The 23,426-nt window shown below is 35.7% G+C and overlaps 1 long non-coding RNA gene and 5 other non-coding genes across 6 annotated transcripts; all 6 read right to left on the bottom strand.

Moving 5' to 3' along the window:
- Positions 1-1,592: 1,592 nt before the first annotated feature.
- LOC111885493 (U5 spliceosomal RNA) lies at positions 1,593-1,711 on the bottom strand. Its single transcript, XR_002848114.1, has one exon. It is a non-coding gene; the product is annotated as a U5 spliceosomal RNA (small nuclear RNA).
- Positions 1,712-7,706: 5,995 nt separating this feature from the next.
- On the bottom strand, positions 7,707-7,824 carry LOC111885502 (U5 spliceosomal RNA). The gene has a single exon (XR_002848123.1). It is a non-coding gene; the product is annotated as a U5 spliceosomal RNA (small nuclear RNA).
- An 830-nt stretch (positions 7,825-8,654) lies between these two features.
- LOC111885497 (U5 spliceosomal RNA) lies at positions 8,655-8,771 on the bottom strand. Its single transcript, XR_002848118.1, has one exon. It is a non-coding gene; the product is annotated as a U5 spliceosomal RNA (small nuclear RNA).
- A 117-nt stretch (positions 8,772-8,888) lies between these two features.
- On the bottom strand, positions 8,889-9,009 carry LOC111885495 (U5 spliceosomal RNA). The gene has a single exon (XR_002848116.1). It is a non-coding gene; the product is annotated as a U5 spliceosomal RNA (small nuclear RNA).
- Positions 9,010-16,231: 7,222 nt separating this feature from the next.
- On the bottom strand, positions 16,232-16,351 carry LOC111885501 (U5 spliceosomal RNA). Its single transcript, XR_002848122.1, has one exon. It is a non-coding gene; the product is annotated as a U5 spliceosomal RNA (small nuclear RNA).
- A 421-nt stretch (positions 16,352-16,772) lies between these two features.
- On the bottom strand, positions 16,773-17,861 carry LOC111885492 (uncharacterized). The gene is made up of 2 exons (XR_002848113.3): positions 17,657-17,861; positions 16,773-16,980 (listed from the first exon to the last, which is right to left on the bottom strand). It is a non-coding gene; the product is annotated as an uncharacterized LOC111885492 (long non-coding RNA).
- Between the last annotated feature and the right edge of the window lie 5,565 nt (positions 17,862-23,426).

The following is a 23,426-nucleotide window of genomic DNA, read 5'->3' as shown; positions in this document are numbered from 1 at the left end:
AATCCCTTTCGTACTCTTACCTTAAAACACGTTCTTATTACTCCTAAAATTATTAAAAATATTGTTTATGTTCGTAAATTCACTCACGATAATAAATGTTCTATTGAGTTTGACGAGTTTGATTTTTCTATGAAGGATTACTTGACCAAACAAATCCTCCTTCGATGTGATAGCATCGGTGACCTATATCTTGTTACAAGTCAATCTCATCAACTTTCGTTAGTTTCGGTCCCTCCATGTGGCATCAGAGGCTTGGTCATCCCGACGATCAAGTACTTAAGCATCTTGTGTCTCAAAAGTTTATTTCTTGTAATAAAAAGGATTCTCCGTTATTGTGTCATGCGTGTCAGCTAGGCAAACACGTCCGCTTATCTTTTTCATTGTCCAAAACCAACGATTTATTTCCATTTCAAGTTAATCCCACTACTGCTGCAGCTATTTGGAATGCCATCAAATAATTGTTTCATGAAAATAAAGAATCGAAAGCCATGGAGTTAGATGATGAACTCCGATCTCTCTCTCTTGGTACCTCCTCCAGTCTCGATTATTGCAACAAGATGAAATCAGTTTCAGATCTCCTTACCAATATTGGGTCGCCGGTTCCTGAACGAAACTTAGTTAACTATGCCCTCAACGGCTTACCATCGACATACTCTCACATCATCCCTATCATCAGGTACCAAAAACCTTTCCCTATGTTTCTTCAAATGTGTGCTATGCTTACCCTAGAAGAACGTGCACTTCTTAAGGAGAAAAATCGCGTCAATCAAGCCACCCACCAAGACACTCCCTCTTCGCCCCTTGTTCTGACTACTGATCATCATAATCGACCTCCAAATTCAAGCCCTAACGCCACTCGTGGAGGCAGTAGGAACAGCCGTGGTGGCGGACGCTCCGGCAGAGGCGGACTTGGGAAGTCCGGTGGTGGTGGCGGACCAATGCACGACAGTCAATTTAGCGGATGGGGAGGAGCTATTCCACGGCCAATTTATTACCCTGTTCAGTGTGGTATCCTGCCTACTCCAAATCAGATGGTAAAATGGCCTGCAGTCCAGCCCAACATGCAAAAAGGCCCCGAGAACGTAAATACATGAGTATAAGTAATGTCTAACAATGAGCATTGAACTTCAAATTGTATGAAACCTTCGCATTCGCATCCCACTATGGTCATTGAGTTTAATCCATGTCAAATAGTCAAATTAATTTGGTCGGGTCAAAATATGGTGGGCAACTATGATAAGACATAGGAAAATAAAATTTCCACCTACTTTATACTCCTACTTCATCATCCTACCTATTTAATAATTGACATGTGTAATGCACTATCTCTTTCATCATCTCATAACCCTTTTAAAATATGGCCCATGATTTATTCTGGTAAATTGACCAAAGAGGTTGTGGCCAACGATCTGTTATGCATCAGGTGTTGTTTGATTTGTGCCGGTTAGCTAATCCTAACTGTGAAACGATTATACCTGCAAAACAATCACTAGGTCTAGGTGATTAGCTAATTGATGCCAGTGTAATAATCACATGGTGATTTGGGGAGAACACGAAAAGTAAGAGAATATTGAACTATCGTAATTGTTGGAGCCCTCCAATGAAGGAAGGGACTCTCCAAAAATAGGCGTATGCCACTGAGTATGGCAAGCACACGGTATTCTTTAGTAAAAGGCGAAAGAATAGTTCGCTTTGTGCTTACCACATGGCTGCGTGCCTTCTAACTTCCCAGCTGCTTGCTTTAAGTAACCAGTCTCACACCTTCTGTGTCATTTCTTGTAGCCGATGTGGGATTCACACATACATTCCACATGTTCAACCCCTTCTTCCTCACTTATTTTTCTCATCTTTTACCTTGATTTTTGTTTTTTAGGCAGTGGGTTTTGAAACTAAATACTAGAGATTTGTGACGGTTTTAATTGGTCAAAAAGAAAATAATCTGTAAAGAAAAATAGCAGCCTTATGAAATTAAAGTTTAATATTATATTGAAAGTTCGTTTAGCTTTTGGATAAGCGTATGTGAAACGGGGGAGTGCTTGTTAAAGTTGTAACAGAATGTAATATGAAGATATGGGGATTAAACCTAAGAACAAAGATGTTGATTGGTTTATAACTTATAGATATAGTGATAAAACGAACATGTTGGATAGAGGCTCAACAAGGTTGGGTCATGTTGGATAGAGCCGAGCTTAGGCTTGTTTAGGGTGGCTGGAAAACGAGTTGAGCCCGAGCCAGTTAACTCCTCCGTTTCAAAATTAGGCTGGAAAGGAGCTGGACTTGATCCCCATGAATATAGATGAGCTGAGCTCGAGCTCGGGATTGGCTCGGTTTGTTTACTACCCTAAATTTTCACATATATTATTTATTGAAATTGCCTCTAGCATTGGTGAAACAGATATCGATTCATAGTTAATTGCTTGGTTCTAAAACAATGATTATCCCAATAAATGATCATATTTGACCTTTGGCATCTTTATAATTATAACTTTATGCTCCCTGTATAACGAAACAACGATTACTTAGGATTAGAAAAAAGACGTGCTTGACTACAAATTCATAAATATCTTTAATTGGGCCAAGGATACTAAACAAGACAGGAAATCCTGAAGCACATCATCAAATCGCAAGTACAGAAGTTAGGAACACGTCATCAAATCATGAACACATCATCAAATCGTGAGTATGTCATCATATCGTGAGTAGAGAAAGCTGGAAACACATCATCAAATCGGGATGTTGGTTGTCTACAGAACTCTATTTAACACATCCAAGTGATTTTCTCCCTCCTGCGACTCTTGAAGCCATGCCATCTCTGTAACTCTGTCTTTGTGGGTTTGGAAAATCTATATAAATGTGTTACTTACAAACTGTGTATATGTAGTATATGTAACACATTCAAGTGAAGCCTATTAATACTCAGCTTGGTAGTTGGTAACATATATAGATCCTCCACACCCACAAAAGGCAGAGTTACAAAGATGACAGGGTTGCAGCATGAGCCACCACGAGTAACAGGAGGGAGCAGCCACATATCAGATGTGGATCATTCTGTTCTCAACTGTAAAGACTATGATGATGATAAAGATATGAACCATGATTATGTATCTCCCTTCCTACCCCATCCTCCCATCCCTACAAACGTTAATGTGTGTCTTTCAGAGCTCCGAAGAAAATTCAAATGAATCAGATATTCATGTTTTAGTTGCCGAAATGGGACCTCTCGAGAACTCAATGATTGTTTTAGGAAATGGAGGTTCAAATGAAAGTATCCTCTGGAGTTAAGGAGATGATCTTTTGGATTAGCCTATTTGAAATCAATCAAATATTCGGATGATACATTCATTTGAACTTCCATTTGCACTGTTTCAGAGCTTCAAAGAAAATTCAAATCAATCAAATATTCGTCACTCCAATGATATTGTGCAACTAAAACATTTCAACTGGATTCTAATTTCTAAGACATGCATTGGTATTTAGATTTCTTAAAAAATAAGGTATTAATGCTTGTATATCTTCTGAGTTTCAGGATTGATGCTATACACAAAAATGTCGAATCATAATAGGATTCGATTTGTTTACTTGAAGCCTAATAGTTCGATTTTGTGTGATTGTATATCGAATAAGCAAGTACTGTATTGCTTTGTGTTGTTATTCTCTACATTATGGAGTGAATCTTTTAAAGTAATGCAACTGAATATAAGGTTTTTTGAAATAGACTCATTGTTGTAAAAAAGTAAAAAAAACTTGTCCAATACAATTGGGATCCTTGATAGATATCAACAAGACAAAAGGCAAATTTAGCATAAAAGTTACAACCATATATATAGAGATAAGATCGGGTGAGGACTCATTTTAAAGTGAGGACTCGTGCGGTCACCTTAAAAAAATTGAAAAAAAATCTAAAAAAAAATAGAAATCATAAAATCGAGCATAAATCTATGTCTGGGAGAAAAAAAAATTGGAAAAAAATTTGAATCATTAAAATTGAATCATGGATCATAATGATGCAAAATAAAAAATTAAAATTGAATCATGGATTAATTTTAATGATGCAAAATTTTATTTCCAATTTTTTTCTCCGGGACATAGATCTATGCTCGATTTTATGATTTGTATTTTTTTTAGATTTTTTTTTCAATTTTTTAAAGGTGTTCTCACTTTAAAATGAGTCATCACAGGAACCGGACCCATATATATATATATATATATATATATATATATATATATATATATATATATATATATATATATATATATATATATATATATAGGGAAAGGATCAAATGAGAACACCTAAAAGGTTAAGAACGCTAGAACAGTTGTGAACCAATCATCATATAAGAGCATAAAAGGAATTTTACATTATAATTAATTTTTAGCATAATTTAAAAAAAAAAAAACGTTTTTTTTTTGCTTTAAGTTTTTTTTTACCAACCACATCAAAAATACTTTTATCCGAATATTAGTAATCATGCATGAATAAATATATATATTTGTAGTCATATATGAAGCCGGTAATAATCTTGAACGAATAGATGAATTAATTTATATTCATAAAATGAATATAACACAATTAAAGAAACATCACCATAAATGAAAACATTTAAATATGAATTGCTTCAATTATTAATGAATATAAATTTAATCTTCTGAATACATTTAAATACACATTTAATCACTAATGAATACACGTTTAGTCATAAATGAATAGAAAACACTGTTAAGAGACAAATAAATTCTAATATGGTATCGGCTTTGGCTTCCTCGGTTAAAGAGATTGATTTATTGTGGATCTCCGATGGGTTATAGAGGCGTGGTAGTCCGACGATGATTTTTCTCAGTCCGCCTTAATCTTTTGTGTCACCCAACTTTCCATTTCCACAGTATTCTTTCTATGTGTATATTTTTGTCTGATCAAGCTATCGTATCTGTATCAACATACAAACCCAATATTTATAAATGAATAAGACATGAGTGAAAAAATAATGAAATATAATAAGCCAATCTATGATATTAGTGTTCATAACTGAATAAGGTGTTAGTTAAAAAAAGCGCTTAACGTCTTAAGCCAATTTTATTTATTCATTGATGAATAGATCAATGAACAAATTCATATGTCTTGTTTTTTGACCCAATAAACAAACCTGGTGTTCGTAATTCGGTTGGATAGCAGCAAATGGTGTTCGTAATTTGATTGTAGGAAACTATAAAAAAAAATAATAATAATTAAAAAAAAAAAAAAAAAAAAAAAAAAAAAAAAAAAAAAAAAACTGAACTTTAAGTGCAATATCCTTCAAATTTCCTAAGAGGAAAAGAAAACAAGAGACCATCATTCCAATCCTAATCCTAAAATGAGTTCATTGTGGCATTTTATCAAACACCAAATGGGCAAAAAAAACTCTAAGTAAATTGAATGAATAATGAACTCTAACAGATACCAAAAATCATATTAGGGCTTTGTAAACACTAACTGTAAGTAAATGACTGGAATTGCAAGGAAACTCACCTGGATTAGTGGAATTAGTCGAAGGTAAATGCGATTCTAAATTTTCAATTATGAAAGTAATCAGAAGATGATATCGCAAGATAAGAACACCATCCTCTAAACCTATCCACTTACCTGCCACCAACCGGAGCAAAACACCGCCAAGGGCTCGCTATCTCCACTGTTGCTGCTCACTTCGCTGATTTCTTTGTCCCATTGGAACCCCTCCTTCCCACTGGTTGAACCTCTGGCACTTCTCCCCTTCCCCAATCGAGCAAAACCTTTGAAAACCTCACCCGCTTTGAAGCTATTGCTGCTTGCGACGCCTGGAATTCGCTCCCCGCAGCCGGAAGATAAGAGGGAAGCCTCGCTGATTCACTCACCTTCCCCTTTGGCCTCGATGAACCTCCAGAGACTCCTTCCTCTTTGTCAATCGAGTGACGAAATCGTACCTGCGATACTTCCCATTTCCTTTTCGCTGCCCTCGATTCGACTGCCTTCATTCATCTGCTTTGTCGCCTTCGTTCCATGTACTGGAAGCTTTCATTAATTCCTTTATTTGCCCGATCAAAACAAGAGACGGGGAATTAAAAAGCCCTAACCATTTCTTGCTCACATAACTCCATCACCGTTGCTTCCCCCTCCTCCTTCTCGATCTCACTCTGAATCCTCGTGTACTCTCTCATCTGTTTCACATTTTTAGATGCTCTGGTGGTGTATAGATGAAGGAGGTGACGAAACGCGCCCTAGGTATATATATATATATATATATATATATATATATATATATATATATATATATATATATAGAGAGAGAGAGAGAGAGAGACGACAAATTAAAAGGAAAGATATCAGTGTGTGAGAAGTTATAGAAATTAAAAAAACATTCAATTACTATTGTACCCTTTTCACCATTTAAAGTTACACTTTAATACCAATAAACTTTAGAATTTACATCAATGGTCCGTCTGATAATAGCCTTAGATTTGAATATTTAGATGGTCTAGATTTGTTCTTGCGTTCTCAACCTTTTAGGTGTTCTCATTTGATCCTACTCCTATATATATATATATATATATATATATATATATATATATATATATATATATATATATATATATATATATATATATTCATTCCACTTATATTAATGATGCTACCTATGAAGGTATGGATAATGGAATCTCATATCCTTAGTGAAAGACTTTAAGGAAATGCAAAAGAAAGACGAATGCGATGGAAGATAACAAACTTGTACAAGCCATAAGTGATGTATTGAACTAACCATCACAATTTACAAAGGGTAATCTTTTCAAGGAATGTTTCTTAGTAGTTAATCATTTTCAAATATCGTATATGTACTAATTGAAAAGTGTGTTATAATGCAATAGTATTTTTGTCTTTTGTTCATTTATTGTTATGTATCGGGATCTAGACCTCGTGACAGGACCATTGAATGAGCCGTGAACTCCCTTGTAACCTAGCGTCTTGTTTGCAGGAGACTAAACTAAGCTATTAAACTAATAATACTCTATTGATTGTTTTGAAATTCCAACATATCTTATTTCATTAATGACTATTTTTAAATAGAGATAAACAAAAGAGTCAAATAAGGAAACAAATACTCTAAAATCGACTCAAATAATAAACGATCCTAATTACCAAAGTTAAAAACGGAACCAAGATAACTTCTTGAAATATAAAATACTTATTTCTACTAACTTAAAGACTTATCAAGTACGATTCATAACATTTATTTTCTTTTCCCAAAAACAAGAAATACCAAGATTCCTGTGAGCCACTAAGATTTGGAGGGAATTGTTCCACGATTATCACATAATGTTTCCCATGGCAGCAATTCCTAGTAAAATATTCACTATAAATATAATATCAATACCCATTTCCCATAAAAATGGGTTAAAGGGAGGGTAAGGAGCAGAAAACCACTATATGAAGAAAGGGGGACAAGTCTCATAGATAACCAAAAGCCTTCTATTTTCTTCGGTTCAAATGAAGAAAATAAAAAGTGGTTTGTGATTAAAGAAAAAATATACAAACAAACAATAAGGTTGTAAGAAACTAGCAAAACAACTAAACAAGCAAAAGAGGGATTCTGACAAATTCCTTTTTTTGGTCTTGAAGAATAAAGATAATTTTTTTCTTAGATTCCTTTGGCAAACACAAAAATTAGTAGAAATTTGATCTATTTAAGATTGATTGGAGTCCATCAATAAGAAGGGACTCTCCAAAAATAGGCGTATACCACTATATATGGCGATAACACGATATTCTTTAGTAAAAGGCAAAAAAATAGTTCACTTTGGTATCACCAAATGGCTGCATGTTTTTTCAATTTCTCAGTTGCTTGGTTTATGTAATGACTTTCATATTTTCTTATGTGGGACGAACCTCAAACCTACATTTCTCTTGATCAAACATTTATCCCCTTCTTCCTCTCTTCTTTTTCCCCTTATTTTACTTTGAATTTGTTTTCTATAAAGTGCGTTCTGAAAGTATACCTGATATTGGATAACTGAAATAAAAAATCTAGTGATGGATAAATTTTGATCAACAGAAAGGAACAATTTTTATTATATAAGAAGAGGTCATAACGCATTGGTAAAATGTACATTTTCATTGTGTAAATTAAGGTGGTTGGTAATTACTGATTCATACATTAATGAGTTATTTGAGTATTGGGTCAATCTTGAGAACAAATTAAAAGCCTTTTTGAGTTTTGGTAGCACATTGTTATATATAGTTGTATTAGTAAACGTAAAAAAGGTATGATTCATATATCATACATTTCTATATGAAGTTCTGTTCAGGGTAGGCATGTTCGTGACCCGTTTTAGCAAGTTGGATCAGTAAAACCCCAGCCAAGCAAGTAATTTCATTCTAAACCGCACCTATCAAATTATTAATCTTACTATAACCATCGATTCTATCAAACTGGTTTGGCAATGCTTTTTTAATATAAACCAACAAAAATTGCTTAAGACAAGACAGATGAGACAAACAATGAAACGTGGGGTCTAGAGGTTGGATAGGGTTAACCATTTAACACTTCATTCTAAGCTCAAAAATAAGAAAAGGCTTAACCATTAACACTTCGTCGTTTGGCAAACATAAAAAATAAGAGAAATTTCAACTTTAAAAATTGGTTGGAGCCCTTAAGTATAAGAAGGGACTCCATGAAAATAAGTGTATACCACTATATATCACAAGCACACGGTATTGTTTAGAAAAAGGCAAAATAATGGTTCGCTTGTGCTCACAAGTCAGCAACATGGTTGTGTGCATTTCCATATCCTAGCTGATTGGTTTGTATATTGCATTGGAGTCCTTTATTCATTTGCCAAATATAAAATTAAGGGACTTTTGAACTTTAAAAATTGGTTAAAGCCCTTAAGTATAAGAAAGGACTCTCTAAAAATAAGTGTATGCCACTATATATGGAAAGCACACGATATTCTTTAGTAAAAGGCAAAATAATACTTAGCTTTTTTGCTCACAACATGCATGGTTAGGGGTGAGCATGGAACGGTTTGGTACGGTTTTTGGCCAAAACCCAACCGAAAACCGCAACTTCGGTTTTTTGAAATTTAGAAACCGCACCGTTCAGTTTTATGCGGTTCGGTTTTTGCAGTTTTCATTGCGGTTTTTTTCCTGTTTTGCCTTTTTACTAAAACTCAAGTAACTCAGCGAGTTACTTTGACTCAAATGAGGAGTGGTAATCATTTATTGGAGATAAATCCATACCACAGCCTATTGGTTTGAAATCAAATTACTTAACCACTCATTCAACATGTTTCTAATGCTTCAATATAATGCAAATTTAATATAATATTTGTTTCACAAGTACATACGATAATATCAATTAATGTATTCATAAAAATATACTATATCACTAGTAGTCTTCATATTTAAATGTTACAAAAATGTCATAAACATTATTTGTTATTGTAAATATCACTGAATGTATGCTTAAAAATATACAATCATCCTTCAATAGATAAGATAGATATTTACATTTATAGAAATTTTAATTGTCATAAGTTCTTGGTTCTTACAAATATCAACACTTAATATATATATATATATATATATATATATATATATATATATATATATATATATGTGGTGCGGTTCGGTTTTTTGCGGTTTTTGCGAGACTAGAAACCGGACCGCACCGAGTATTTTCGGTTTTTGCAAATTCAGTTCGGTTTCGGTTTTTCAGTTTCGGTTAATGCGGTTTTTTCGGTTTTTTTGGTTTGCGGTTCGGTTTTTGCTCACCCCTATGCATGGTTGCGTGCATTTACACATCTTAGCACAACATGGTCATGTACATTTCCATCTTTTAGCGGGTTGGCTTGCAAGCCTTATATATATATATATATATATATATATATATATATATATGTGTGTGTGTGTGTGTGTGTGTGTGTGTGTGTGTGTGGGTGTGGAGTACAAAATTGTCTCTCCAAATGAGCTCAAATTGAGAGAGGGATTCTCCAACATATATATATATATATATATATATATATATATATATATATATAAATATATATATATATATATATATATATATATATATATATATATATATATATATATATATATATATATATATGTGTGTGTGTGTGTGTGTGTGTGTGTGGAGTACAAAATTGTCTCTCCAAATGAGCTCAAATTGAGAGAGGGATTCTCCAACATATAAGATATATAAGAGATTATGAAGTCTAAGAGTGTCTTTCCAAATTAGCTAAAATTAAGAGATGGAGACTTTAACATATATAGAGACATAATGGACCATGTCCCCCTGATGTGAGATACCTTATAAGTAGCTATATGTTGGACTCTTCATTCTCTCTATAAGGGCTCAGTAAATCAACGATTGTACAAATATCTTACATATTATTAGAATCCATGTCTGCACCTCTATGGCTTACCATGTCCTTTTATATCCTTATTGAGTCTTCATTTCTAAAGGGAGTGTTAATGTATTCCATATTAGTGTGACATGATCTTATAAGTGACTATATATGTTGGAGTCCCATTTTTTTTCCGTAGTGAATCTTTTGGAGAGTAAACCAATGACTCCACATATATCTTAGATTGTGCGATGAACCCAAAATCTACATGCATTTGTTTCAAATCATTCTCTTAGTCCCCTCTTCTTTGTTCCCTATTTTTGGTTTAATTTTTTTGTTATTTTTTGGGAACTAATAAGATATAAGATTTGAAATTAGTTTCTAGGAAATGGATAATCAAATATCAAATATTTATTAGACCAAAGAGAGTAACTTCATTGCATGGTGTGGTGGCTATGACCCGGCATCACGGTGATATATATGCAAAGGATAATATCTTATGAGGACATGGATCATATATGAAGAGGTGAAGGAGTTGTTACATGAGGTGGTTATGTACAATAGTGATTGATGTTAACGGAGGGACGTTAGACATCAAAAAGAATGCTATAAATGAATACAGAAGATGAGGAGGTCAATAAGAGAGGAGGGGTTACATAAGTAGAGAAAGGGTGGTTGTCTAAGTTCTAGCAACAAGACAGACAAAGCGACATGCTTATGGCGAACAAGACGGCCTTAACATGCTTTAATTATGATTTTTTTTTTCAAAAATGGCCCATCTAATTTATAGCTTTTAACAATTATGGTCCAAGGGTAAGAAAAAAGTTTATTGAGCTTAATAAAAATATATATATAATGGTGTTAGTGTAGAGGAACAAGTGTAACACCCTAAATTTCCAAACAAATTTTTCATTTAAAAATCACATGAATTTCGTTAACACAACCATAAAAATCCCTAAATATCGAGTTATCAAAAACACATGTTCATTAATTGTTTAAAACACAATCCAGGATCCTCCAAAATGTGTCTCTAACTCGTGTGCGTACAACCAAGCCGGTGCCTTCCCGTGATCCTGAGAAGTACTTGAAACACATAACACGGTAAGCATGAATCTTAGTGGGTTCCCCAAAATACCACACACATCTCATTATCCTCTCATGGCTATACTTGAATAAGACCCTCCAGTCAATGTGTCTAAGTGGAACCCTCCGGTCCCACAACTCGGGTGGACCCTCCGGTCCTAACTCAGTAAGCTCAGAATAATACACAACATAAATCACAAATACATAATGCATGATATCACAATACTCAATATAAGCACATATGACCCTTCGGTCACACAAAGATTACCACTCTAGGTAAGTATAGTGAGAAGACTCACCTCGTAAGAAATCGGATAACCTCGAACTCAAATCACCGGTCTAGCCTCCACCTAACACATACGATAATTATCTCTAATTAATGAAGGCTCTCAAAGAGGCTAGACTAAACCCTTCTACAAACTCATAGAAGGATAAAAGACCATTTTACCCTTCTATGGCCTTAATAGTCCACAAATTAACCAAACCCTAAAAGTCAACGTCAGCGCGTACGCAGTGCGTACAACCCCTCTACGTTGGGCATACTCATACGCCATGCATGCATCGGGGATTCTCGACCCTACGCTATGCGTACCGGGATTACGCTCAACGTACGTCCCTTGCTCTTCCTACTCATTTGGTCTTAATCCGTTAAGACCTTAGCTCAAATCTCAGATTTGGACTCCCTAAAGGCTCATACTCCATAAAGTCTGTGACTTTAAGCCTTTGCATGGATGAAAAAGTCACAAACACCAAAACTCTCACTCTCTATTCTCAAGAATGCTCATATCTCATGCATGGGTTGGTTCAAACATCAAAGTCTCGATTTTTATGACTCTACACCACTAAAAACACTCATAGGAGCTGATAATAAACTTTGGAGCTCAATATCTCATAAAGCATCCAACTTTGGGACCAAAACCCTAAAATGGACTAAAATGATGCAAAAATTAAAAGGGGTGAGAAAGCTTTGAGCTTTATACCTCTAACTGAAGCTCCAACCACAGATAAGCTCAGATCCAAAGTGTGGACTCCCACTCCTTCCTCTTCAAATCTCTTTCTTTACTTCAAAGAAACCACAAGAACACTTAATAGCTCACAAATGGGCACACAAATTCAAGGGACGAGAAACTAGGGTTTGAGAGGGTTGAGGTCTGGGAATAATGGCCATAAATGAGGCCAGCATGTCCTTTAAATAGGGACACACCCATAATTAGGGTTTTCACTCTGGGCCTAGTACGCCCAACATACCCTCTGGTACACTCAGCGTAATAGGTGGCTTTTGCGTTAAAAACACACACATGAGAACGCTGAGCATACACACGCGTACGCCCTGCGTACACATTTACCACCTTTTTCTCAAATAAAGGGCCAAACTTGACAATTACCAAAAGAACAAGGGTTGATGAGGTATACCCGATCTAGGGATGTTATACCAAGGCTAATGGATTTTCCAACTATGAGGATGACGGGTGCCAGATTTCAAAAACTAGAAGCAAATATGCATAAATGTGTATACGGCAGTACCAAAACTAAACATTTACACCAAAATTGTGTGAATGGGTTATTTTGATGTAGATAATATGATTTGGCCATCTTTGGCGTATTAATCGAAAAGTTGGTTTTTAACTTATCAATAAGCTATATCAAATTACATTTTCAAAAAGCTAGCTTATAAGCTTTGATAAACTACCTTTTGTGGTGTTGCCAAACCCTAAGTTACAATTTGTTAGATTATTTACATCAAACAAAGACTTGGTGTTGTGTTGGAGATGACCTTAAATTCACATCTCCTTATTTTTTACCTCAATTTTAAAAAGGTTATAATGCATCGTAATTTCTTCTCTAATGTTTTGGTAGGACCCTTTGATTGATTTTGTCATAAAAAGGAAACCTTGATTTTATGTTTGAAATAAACGAAGAAGATCTATGACAATCACTTTTTATTTCTCGTCATAAAACCCAGTTGGTTTTAAGTGGTGAATCAAACTAGTTCTTGTTGTTTCATATTTTTTATGTAGTAAATTACACAAATCGTCCATTGTGCCGGTGCCAAAAGGTACGTTCAATCCCTACGTTTAAAAATTAACTTGGATCGTCTCTCGTTTGATTTAAATTTGCATGCTTCGTCCCTCGTTAGTTTAAATTTGCACCATTCATAATTTTTTTGACATAAAATGACTATTGTCCTTACTATTTTATTTTGTATTTATAAAAAACGAAAAATGATTCCAATCCCTTATTTTCACATTTATTAATATTTTTTTAAAAAAAAAAACTAAACATATCTCCCTTCCTGACTTTCCATCTTTTTCTGACAAGATCACATCCTCTTGAAGTCAAAATGCAACCACCAGAGATACAACCACCACCGAAAACACCCTTGACTTATGCCACCGACCACCACATTTCCCTTCCTAAGTTAATATCTAAAATATAATCGTCATCGAAAATTGCATCACCACCAAAAATGTGGACCATCATCGAAAATACCATCACCATTGCCGATTTCACTCCCTCTGATCTTCACCTAAAATCTTAGTGTCGTCGTCACCACTTGAAAACCATAACTTCACCTGAAACCCTAGAGTCGTTGAAACCAACATATATTTTCCTCTCTTGTTCTTCTTTCGAGCAATCCTTAAGTCGACGGACTCAACCACTCTCAGCTCTCTCATATCGTTCTCCATCACCGGTATGGTTTGAGTTTCAAAGATGATGATGTGGTGGAAGAGATTGATGGTAATTGTTGGGTTCGAGTTTCCGATATGAATATGCTTCTTCTCCGATTTGTATCCCATTCTTTCATCTCCTTCTCTCTAGTAACCCCTACCCCGAAGATTCATGAAGGGTTTGAGTCTCAGATCTGAACGCATGTTTGGGGTTTGGCTTCTGATGTTTGGCTTTTGATGTTTGGTGATCATATGTAGGGTTCATCAATGGTGGTGGTGGAGATTGGCAGTTTTGTTTGTGGTTTTTGGAGGGTTAAGAGGAGAAAGAGGAAACATATTTTCTATAAAATTAAAGAGAGAGAGAGAGAGAGAGAGAGAGAGAGAGAGGCATTTTATTTTCTAAAAATTATAATTGATAAATTATAACAAATAAAAATTGAAAAAAAATGGTAAGGGAAATCGTCATTTCATGATGGCAAGGATGAAACGTGCAAAAAAACAAATGACAATGGTCCAAATTAGTTTTTGAAAATAAGGACTGACAGTGTCTTTTGTCACTTGAACAACGGAGGAATCGTGTGATTTACTCTTTTCTAATAAGATAATATTGCATTTGGGTTCAACTATTTGGACCCTTTTTTATTTTCTTAAAGGACCTTTTAATAATTACTTTAACTTTTTTCCTAAAATAAGCTAATCATTACCAAATAATTATCTTTTTATTAATTATCATTACATAATATTAGACCCTCATGATTATTTTATATTTTACTTTAAATAAAACTAATCATTACATGATAAAAGGGCCCAATATAAAGATTTGTTTATAGAAAAAAAATATCATTTTTATAAAAAAAAAGTATTAAAATAAAAATATATTTATTTTTTTCAAATATATAAAATAAAATATTTAAACAAAAAAATTTAATTTTTTTTCGGTTTTTTAGTGCAATTTATTAAAATCAATTTTATATGAAAGCATAATAATAAGTGACTTCAAATACGATATAATAATAATACGTAGTTTTCATTTAAATATTTAATATCATTTTATTTTTATTTTTTGGTTTATATAAATATTAAAATATAGAAAATATTAAAATATATAGAAAATGTTGACATGTTGTATAATTATTTGATTATAAAAGAATAAAATATATAATAAATAAAAAGTTTATAGGATTTAAATGATAGGTATGAGTTTCTAAAAATAATACTTTCGAAAAAAAAACCGAAGTTGGAGCTTCATATTATGGTGGATGAAGGGATAAATAGGTAAGTTCGTTTTATTTTTGAGCAAAGATATTGTGATTTGTGAAAATGGATAATGACCTACACATTAAGTCATTTTACTCATCTCACTTGTCAAAGAGTCTAAATTGTTTTGAATTTGGATTTCACACATTGGCTTTTATTGTTCAAACGTGTTTTCAGATTCTAACATTTAGCACTAATAAAAACCAGATGATTGGTAACACCTTTTTGACTTTATCTCAAACAACATGAGCTCCTTTCGTGTAATTATTAAGTATTAAATGTATCGGTAAAACGTACATTTTCATACTGTAAATCAAGGAGGTTTTATAATTATCAATCCTTACGTTAGTGAGTTGCTTGGGCACAAAATGTGTTTTTGAGTTCCAGAAACACTAACGTTTGGCTCAGTTTTACATGGTTATATATAACATGTGTAATGGAAATATAAACAAAGTGTAAACGAGGTTATATACACTTGTATACTTCAAAAATAATAAGAAGCTTTAAGTCCTAACTCTTAACTTAATTTTATTCAAGCGAGGCAAACATAAGCTTAATTTATTTGCGTTTAGAGGCTTAGCTATGTATCACCCCATTATAAGCACAAAAATCAAGAACTTTTATGGCAGGAAAATTAATACTGTATTATAAAGACATAAAGTAAGAAAAGCCGATCAACACTTATGATTAAATACAGTTGGCTAATTTATCTGAGGTTGTTTCTAATCATAAACTCTACTCCGTATTTCATAAGGAAATGAATTTATTACCTTACTTTTTTTCAAAGCTCTAGGCGCATTATTACTTCAGACCAGAGTAGACAGTGACTTTAAGTCGAATTTTCAACTGCAAAAATTGGTTGGAGCCCAGCAATGAAGGAAGGGACTCTCCAAAAATAGGCGTATGCCACTGAGTATGGCAAGCACACGGTATTCTTTAGTAAAAGGCGAAAGAATAGTTCGCTTTGTGCTTACCACATGGCTGCGTGCCATCTAACTTCCCAGCTGCTTGCTTTAAGTAACGACTCTCACCCATTCTGTTTCATTCCAGCAGCCGATGTGGGGTGACCCCCCAAACCTACATTCCTCTCTTTCAAACACTTCTTCCATCCTTCTCTTCTTTTTTTCCTTCTCTTACTTTGATTTGGTTTTTTTTATCTGCTTTTTAAGTGTTCATGTATGGGGTTTGAAAGTAATTACTAGATATTATAATTAGAATAAGATATTTAGTGAAACATTAATTTTAGTTAGACCAAAAGAAGAACATATTTTTGAAGAAAAATGAAGTTGGAGTTTCATTTTATGGTAAATGAAGGGGCTAAATTGGTAAGTGTGTGCTGAACACAAACATTCCAATTCTTTGAAGCCTTAACTCTTCTAAAAGAAAACCAATTGAAAGAAAACACAACAATGTTTCCGATACTTGTTATGAAGAAAAAGCATAGCGTTGCGGTATGTCCAAAAAAACCATATTAAAGTAATGAAGATGGTAAAAACTGCATTTTCATATTGTGGATCAAGGAGCTTGGATAATTCTTGATGCATGCATTAGTGAGTTGCTTGAACACAAAATGTGTTTTTGATTTCCGGATACACTAATGTTTGGCTGAGTTCTGCAAAATTATATGCAATTGTAATAGAAATATAAACAAGGTGTAAGTTAAACCAGGTTATATACACTCGTATACTTAAAATATAAATAAAACTATAAGCCTAGAAATCCGCATTCTTAACTAATTAACTTTATTCAAGTGAGGTAAACATAAGCTTAATTTAGTTGTGTTTAGCCGTTTAGCTATGTATCACCCCATTATAAGCTCAGAAAGTCAAGAACTTTGATGGCAGCTAATATTATAAAAAGATAAATAAAGTATGAAAAGCCGATGGACATTTGTGACAAAATCCATTTCTGATCATTAACTCTACTTCATATTTAATCCAAATTGAATTTCTTTATCTCATTTACTTCTGATAAAATTGTTCAAAGCTTTAGGTTAATTGCCATGTTACTATAGACATAAGGTGTTGTTTGGTTGGCAATAAATGAATGGAATTTGATACACTCAAGCCTATGTGGTCAACGAGAACTACTTTGAGTGAGTGCAAACTCCCTGAGAAATTGAAAGAAAGAAGATAGAAAAAAAAAAATATTGTATTCCATTCCTTTGCTAGTGTTTAAATAATAACAACGAAAGGATAAATCAAGTTCAAAATAGAAATCCCAAAAGATCAATCCAAACAGAAATCCAAATCCTAAGGAATACTTTAAAAGCATGGAACCAATCTTACCCTACTTCCTGACTTTACCCATCTGATAATCTTTCTGCCAAACGGGTTTCACTGCCACCCTATCAGACTTCCTTACTGGCCAGTCAAGCTGACGGGCCATGATCAACATCCACATTTGTTGACGGCTTAATCCAGGCGTAACAGAATTCTAGAGAAAAGGATTTTAATTCCTTCGAATTTATGTATTTGGTTCAACTTTAGAGGGAGGAAATGATTCTTAAATGGAAAAAAAATCATTCAAACGAACAAAAGATGTTTCCATCAAGATGTTGAAGGAATTAATTCCTTGGTAGTGGACATAGGAAGATTACCATTTTGCCCTTACTAAACACTTCATCAATTTTAAACCTTACACATACACTCCTTATTTTCCAGTCGACAGGTAACACACACAACGATCGTCGTCTTCATTTCTTCACATTGTCGGCAACCAGGTTCCTCTGATGTCGATGTTAATCTCTCTCTCTCTCTCTCTCTCTCTCTCTCTCTCTCTTATGTAAATCGATTGTTGTGTTTTTACCATCTTTTGAGTTGTCGCTTTTCATGAATTAATTTATGTGAGGATCGATTGGTTCCTTAAAATTGATGGTTCGTTACAATCGATTACTTGCTAATAATCACAATCAAAAATCGAATGGTTCCTGATATGCTTTTTTAAAATCAAATTGCTACTGAAAATCGAAGCTTCATGTGAAGAATTGAAATTTGTTGCTAGCTATGTAGAACAAGAAATTAATTGCTTGTTATTTACCAAGTTATAACTTCTTGGTTATCACCATGAATCTATTGATTAGCTATACGAGTGTTGGGAGAAACCACCTTTTCTTTCTAAAGGGTTTTTATACTAGTTTGCTTATCTCTTGTTTTTCGTTATGTTTACAGGTATGACAAGTAATATTGGGATATGTACTAAAGAAGACGATATATTGTTATGTTTTTTGGTAACATTTTTGGGATGTGTATTGAAATGGTTTTAGGTTATGATGTTTTTGCATGATTTGCATGTTATATTAACATGATACTCGATCAATAAAATAAATTTTTTAATATTTTACTATTTTACATATTAGTTAGAAAACAAGGTAAAATTAAGAAAAACAAACAAAAAGAATAATTTTGTGATTTTACATGGATTATAATTCCATTTCCTGCTAACCGAACAAAATCTGGAATTAATTCAAATTTTCTAATTATATTTCCCACCAACCAAACAATATATGGAATTGGATTCTAGTCTGACAGATTCATTTTCCAATTTCTTCAGCAACATTCTACGAAGCAAACAACACCTAAGTAGTTATTGATATACCAAAACTAGTGTAATTTTGAACCTTAAAATTTGATGGAGCCCTTCAATAAGAATAGACTCTCCAAAAATAGGCAATTGTCACCATGTAACGACCCCAAAATTTTCAAATAAAATTTTCGTTTTTAAATTACCAAAACATTCCCATAAAATATGAAGTCTCAATGACAATTGTTTTCAAAATCCATAATAACAAACATTTTATTCAAAATATCATAGTTTCCCCAAATAAAATGCGGAAGAGTGCACGTCGCGCCATCAAGCCTTGCCCTTGCCCTTAGGCTCAGAAGTACCTGAAACAATCAACAAATTGTAAGCTAATGCTTAGTGAGTTCCCCAGAGCATACCCCACACAATCCACATAATCACATAATACATATTATCTATATAAGCTACATAAACCACGTAAGTCATGCATATAACATGTATGGATGCCATGGAAACCCTCCAAGGTCTTATACCGAGTGCCACTGGAACCCCCACGTGGTCTTAACTACATGTCATGGGAACCCCCGCATGGTCTACCTGCCATGAGAACCCCCACATGGTCTTTACTAACTACCATGGAAACCCCTACATGGTCTTCACTAGCTGCCATGGGAACCCCCGCATGGTCTTCACTAGCTTAGTGAGTTCCCCCATCGTACCATATAATCACATACTACCAGGCATATATGGGTTCCCGGACTACCCTTTCAAGCATATATGGGTGCTCGACCTACCCTGTTGAGCATACATGGGTGCTCAACCTACCCATGTCAAGCATACATGGGGTGCCCAACCTACCCATGCCAAGCATATTTGTGTGCTCGACCTACCCTGTTAGACATATCTGGGTGCCCGACCTACCCTTCGGTTTATTCCAACCGGTTACGGGGTCTATCTCACCCCTACCACTATCACATAATAACATAACATAACATAAACATACTGTCAGACATATCTGGGTGCCCGACCTACCCTGCAGTTTATCTCAACCGGCTACGGGGTCTATTCCACTCCTCCTTACCACTACCACATAATACATAGCATACAAGCACATAAATCTCTAAAGATAGTGGCATACCAGATAATTATCACAAATACAATCATCTATATTATAACCAACTACTAGTGGGTCGACTTTGGTGCCTTAGACCCATTACTACAGGGAATGTAACTCACCTCACTCTGCTGAAGCTCACTGCAAGAAATCCTTAGTTGTTGCCCTGGCAACTCCTCGAGCTATGAATACCAAAATATCACCCAATTAGCAATTGGGTTCCAAGCCATGATCTATAATCCGTACTTGGGGTGAAATGACCTTTTCACCCCTGAAACATCAAGGCCCAAACTATAAAATCCATGAAAGCCAATCAATGGCCCAATTTTCCAAATTGGGCCAAAACCCTTACATGAAACTACCCTTTAGAACCCATTCCGTACTTATAACCCTAAAGGGGTCAACCTTGGTCAAAGTCAAGTCAAGGTCAAACTCAACATCCAAGTCAAAGTCAAAGTCAACGCTTTGAGTTGACTCAACTCGTCGAGTTATTTATTCAACTCAACGAGTTCCTATAAACCACATAATCGTGATACTACGTATCTACTCGTCAGGTTCTTTCCTTTTTAACAAAATCGGGTCATACTCACATCAACTCGCCGAGTTCCTTCATGAACTCGTCGAGTTCTTTAGTCTGTTTACTCCTTTTTAATGCATTAAGCCTTTATTCTTCAAATCTGAACCCAATACTCTAGATCTAGACTGGAAATACCTTTTAGAAGGGTAAAGTTTCCAATTTTACCCATTAATCCCTTACTAAATAGAATAAGCTCAAACCCTAACCCAAAATGGCTTATATCCAACTCCAAAAGCCATCAAAACTTCAAGAAAGACCATGAGGTCATATATCTGGACTCAAGGGACAATTTGGTCACGTAAAGCTCCCATCTTTACTTGCATGCATGACCTAATAGGGCTTAAAAGACCAAAATTATTGTCTAAAGGTTGCATGGGACTTCTAAGAACATAAAGTTGGCACCTTTAAGACATTAAGTCCCCTCATGTAACGTCCCAAAATTCAAGACTAAAAATTTCTTTTATAAAACATTACTTAAAATATAATTATCAATCCATAACATAAACAGAGTATTAATTTCCAAAACATATGTTCATTATCAGAGTAAAACATCCCAAGCGGTCTAATCTATGGTGTGTGTCATGCGATCACCCCGAGCTCTTTCCTCCGCTACCAGAAGTACCTGAAACCAAAACTAAAAACCGTAAGCACGAAGCTTAGTGAATTCCCCAACCTACCGCACACCATGCATAACCATATACTGCACACACTGGGCCACGCCCACTATTCTGGGCCTCGCCCGCAACAATGGCCCCACCGCTCCAGGCCCCCGCCTGGCTTCGAGCCCCGCTCGGACATAGATCTGTTTCGCTTAGGCCTCGCCTGTCACTAGGCCTCTCCCGCCAACATATACTAATCACATAACATATCACAACATGTAAACTAAACATAAACTACCGAATCCTATTCTAAAGGCCTCGCCTATCTTGGGCCTCGCTTATGTCCTGCAACTGATAAGTCATGGAACCCCGTCCACGCTCCTACTGATAGTGAGATACGGGCCCGACCCACACTCACTCTTACCCTAACCTGGGCCTCATCCTTACTCTGCTACTAATGAGATATGGAACACCGTCTATACTCTGCTGCTGGTGAGATACGGGACCTCCCCCACACTCACCTTCCTACCAGGCACATACATGTATCACACAGACAACAAGTATAACTATCATGCAAACCATTCCTTGGGCACCCGCCCGCTACACTGGACCTCGTCTTGAATATCATACTAGCATACTGTGCCTAGGGCTAACCCCTAGGTCTTCCAACTCATAACTACATGTGCCGGCATTGTGGTCTTAGACCCATTCACACAAGGGGAAACTCACCTGCACTTGCTGAACTTGCTGAAATCCCTCTGCGGCTGCCTGACAACTCTTCTGAACTGCGGCTCCACTAGTTCGCCGAGCTATCAATACCAATATAACACTTAGTTTATCTGTCCTCCGAAAGTCAACTAAGTCAACTCTGGTCAAAGTCAAAGTCCTGGTCAAAGTTAACCTTCCAGGTCAACCCTACTCGCCGAGTCTGCCTTCTGACTCGCCGAGTTCATATGCTCAGAGCCCTTCCACTCGCGACTCGACTCGCTGAGTCAGCCCGTGACTCGCCGAGTCCACCGATTCCCAAGTCCCGTCCTGTCCAACTCACTGAGTCTCCATCCGACTCACTGATTCGAGTCTTAACTTGAAGGGTTCGAGGTTTCGCGACCAGAATCGTCGAGTCCAAGAGCAAACTCGCCGAGTCCAAGGCAAACTTCAACAGACTTGGCGAGTTGCTCATCCAACTCGTCGAGTTTCTCCTAATCTTCATGCTACTCGCCGAGTCCACTCGAAGGACTCGTCGAGTCTATACAGTCCTTCATACATTCATAAGATTTTTGAGTCATGAAGGGACTCCAAACTGTAGATCCACTCTTCGAAGGCCTATTCCTCACGTAAAGTTGCAAACTTTACGTGTAGCTAAGGAGATCTAGGCTCAAAATACTCCATACTCGGGTTTAAGACAACCATGCTTCACCTACACCCTCAATACTGATACTTTATGACTCTCTAGGCCAGTATACACTTGGATCTGAAGTAGCAACTTCAGATTTGGGTTCCAACTCGAAATGATTCAAGGACATGGCATAAAAGCCCCAAAACTCATGGCCAAGATAGATCTAGATGCAAAGGAGTCCAAGTACTAGTTTATTACCTGCAAATGCTCTGAAATGTCTTCCCAATCCCGAATCTATAGCCGCTTCTCGCACCTCCAAGATCCTTCTTCCTTCTCCAAGCTTTAATGCACTCTTCAAGGCAAGAATTATCCCAAAAACAAATATGGTGGCTAGGGTTTGGTGTTCTGGGTTAGAGAGGCAGTAAAGGAACCCTAGGGAAGAGAATGAGACGTTTAAATAGGCTCCAAGTCCTTGATTTGGGGTTTTCCTCGTTTAGACCAGACTCGCCGAGTCCCCTTAGCTGACTCGCCGAGTCGGTTACTTAATCGAGCCCCGGATCCCGCTCCGACTCGTCGATTTCCTCCGTGGACTCGACGAGTTGACCCTTTGACTTAGGGTTTTCTTTCCTTTCTTAGCCTTTCTGATCTTGGGTGTTACAACTCTCCCCCACTTAATCTAAGCTTCATCCTTGAAGTTTGCTATGGCCAACCGCCCTGCAATTTGCTTTCAATACTCTACTTATTAATCCAGCACCAACAGCCTACCTTCATTGGCCTTTCGCCCGGTCCTCCTGATGACCATTAATCTTTTTGAATGGTATCCTCGGGTTCACCCAAACCCTGGTCATCTTGGAAACATAACTTACTTAACTGACAAACCTTCTGGTACTCCCCAAGTACTCATGCTGAA

The sequence above is a fragment of the Lactuca sativa genome, chromosome 8 (assembly GCF_002870075.4).
Source record: "Lactuca sativa cultivar Salinas chromosome 8, Lsat_Salinas_v11, whole genome shotgun sequence".
Lineage (NCBI taxonomy): Eukaryota > Viridiplantae > Streptophyta > Magnoliopsida > Asterales > Asteraceae > Lactuca > Lactuca sativa.
Note: the sequence above shows the minus strand (reverse complement) of the source record. Positions and strands in the feature narration are given on the sequence as shown.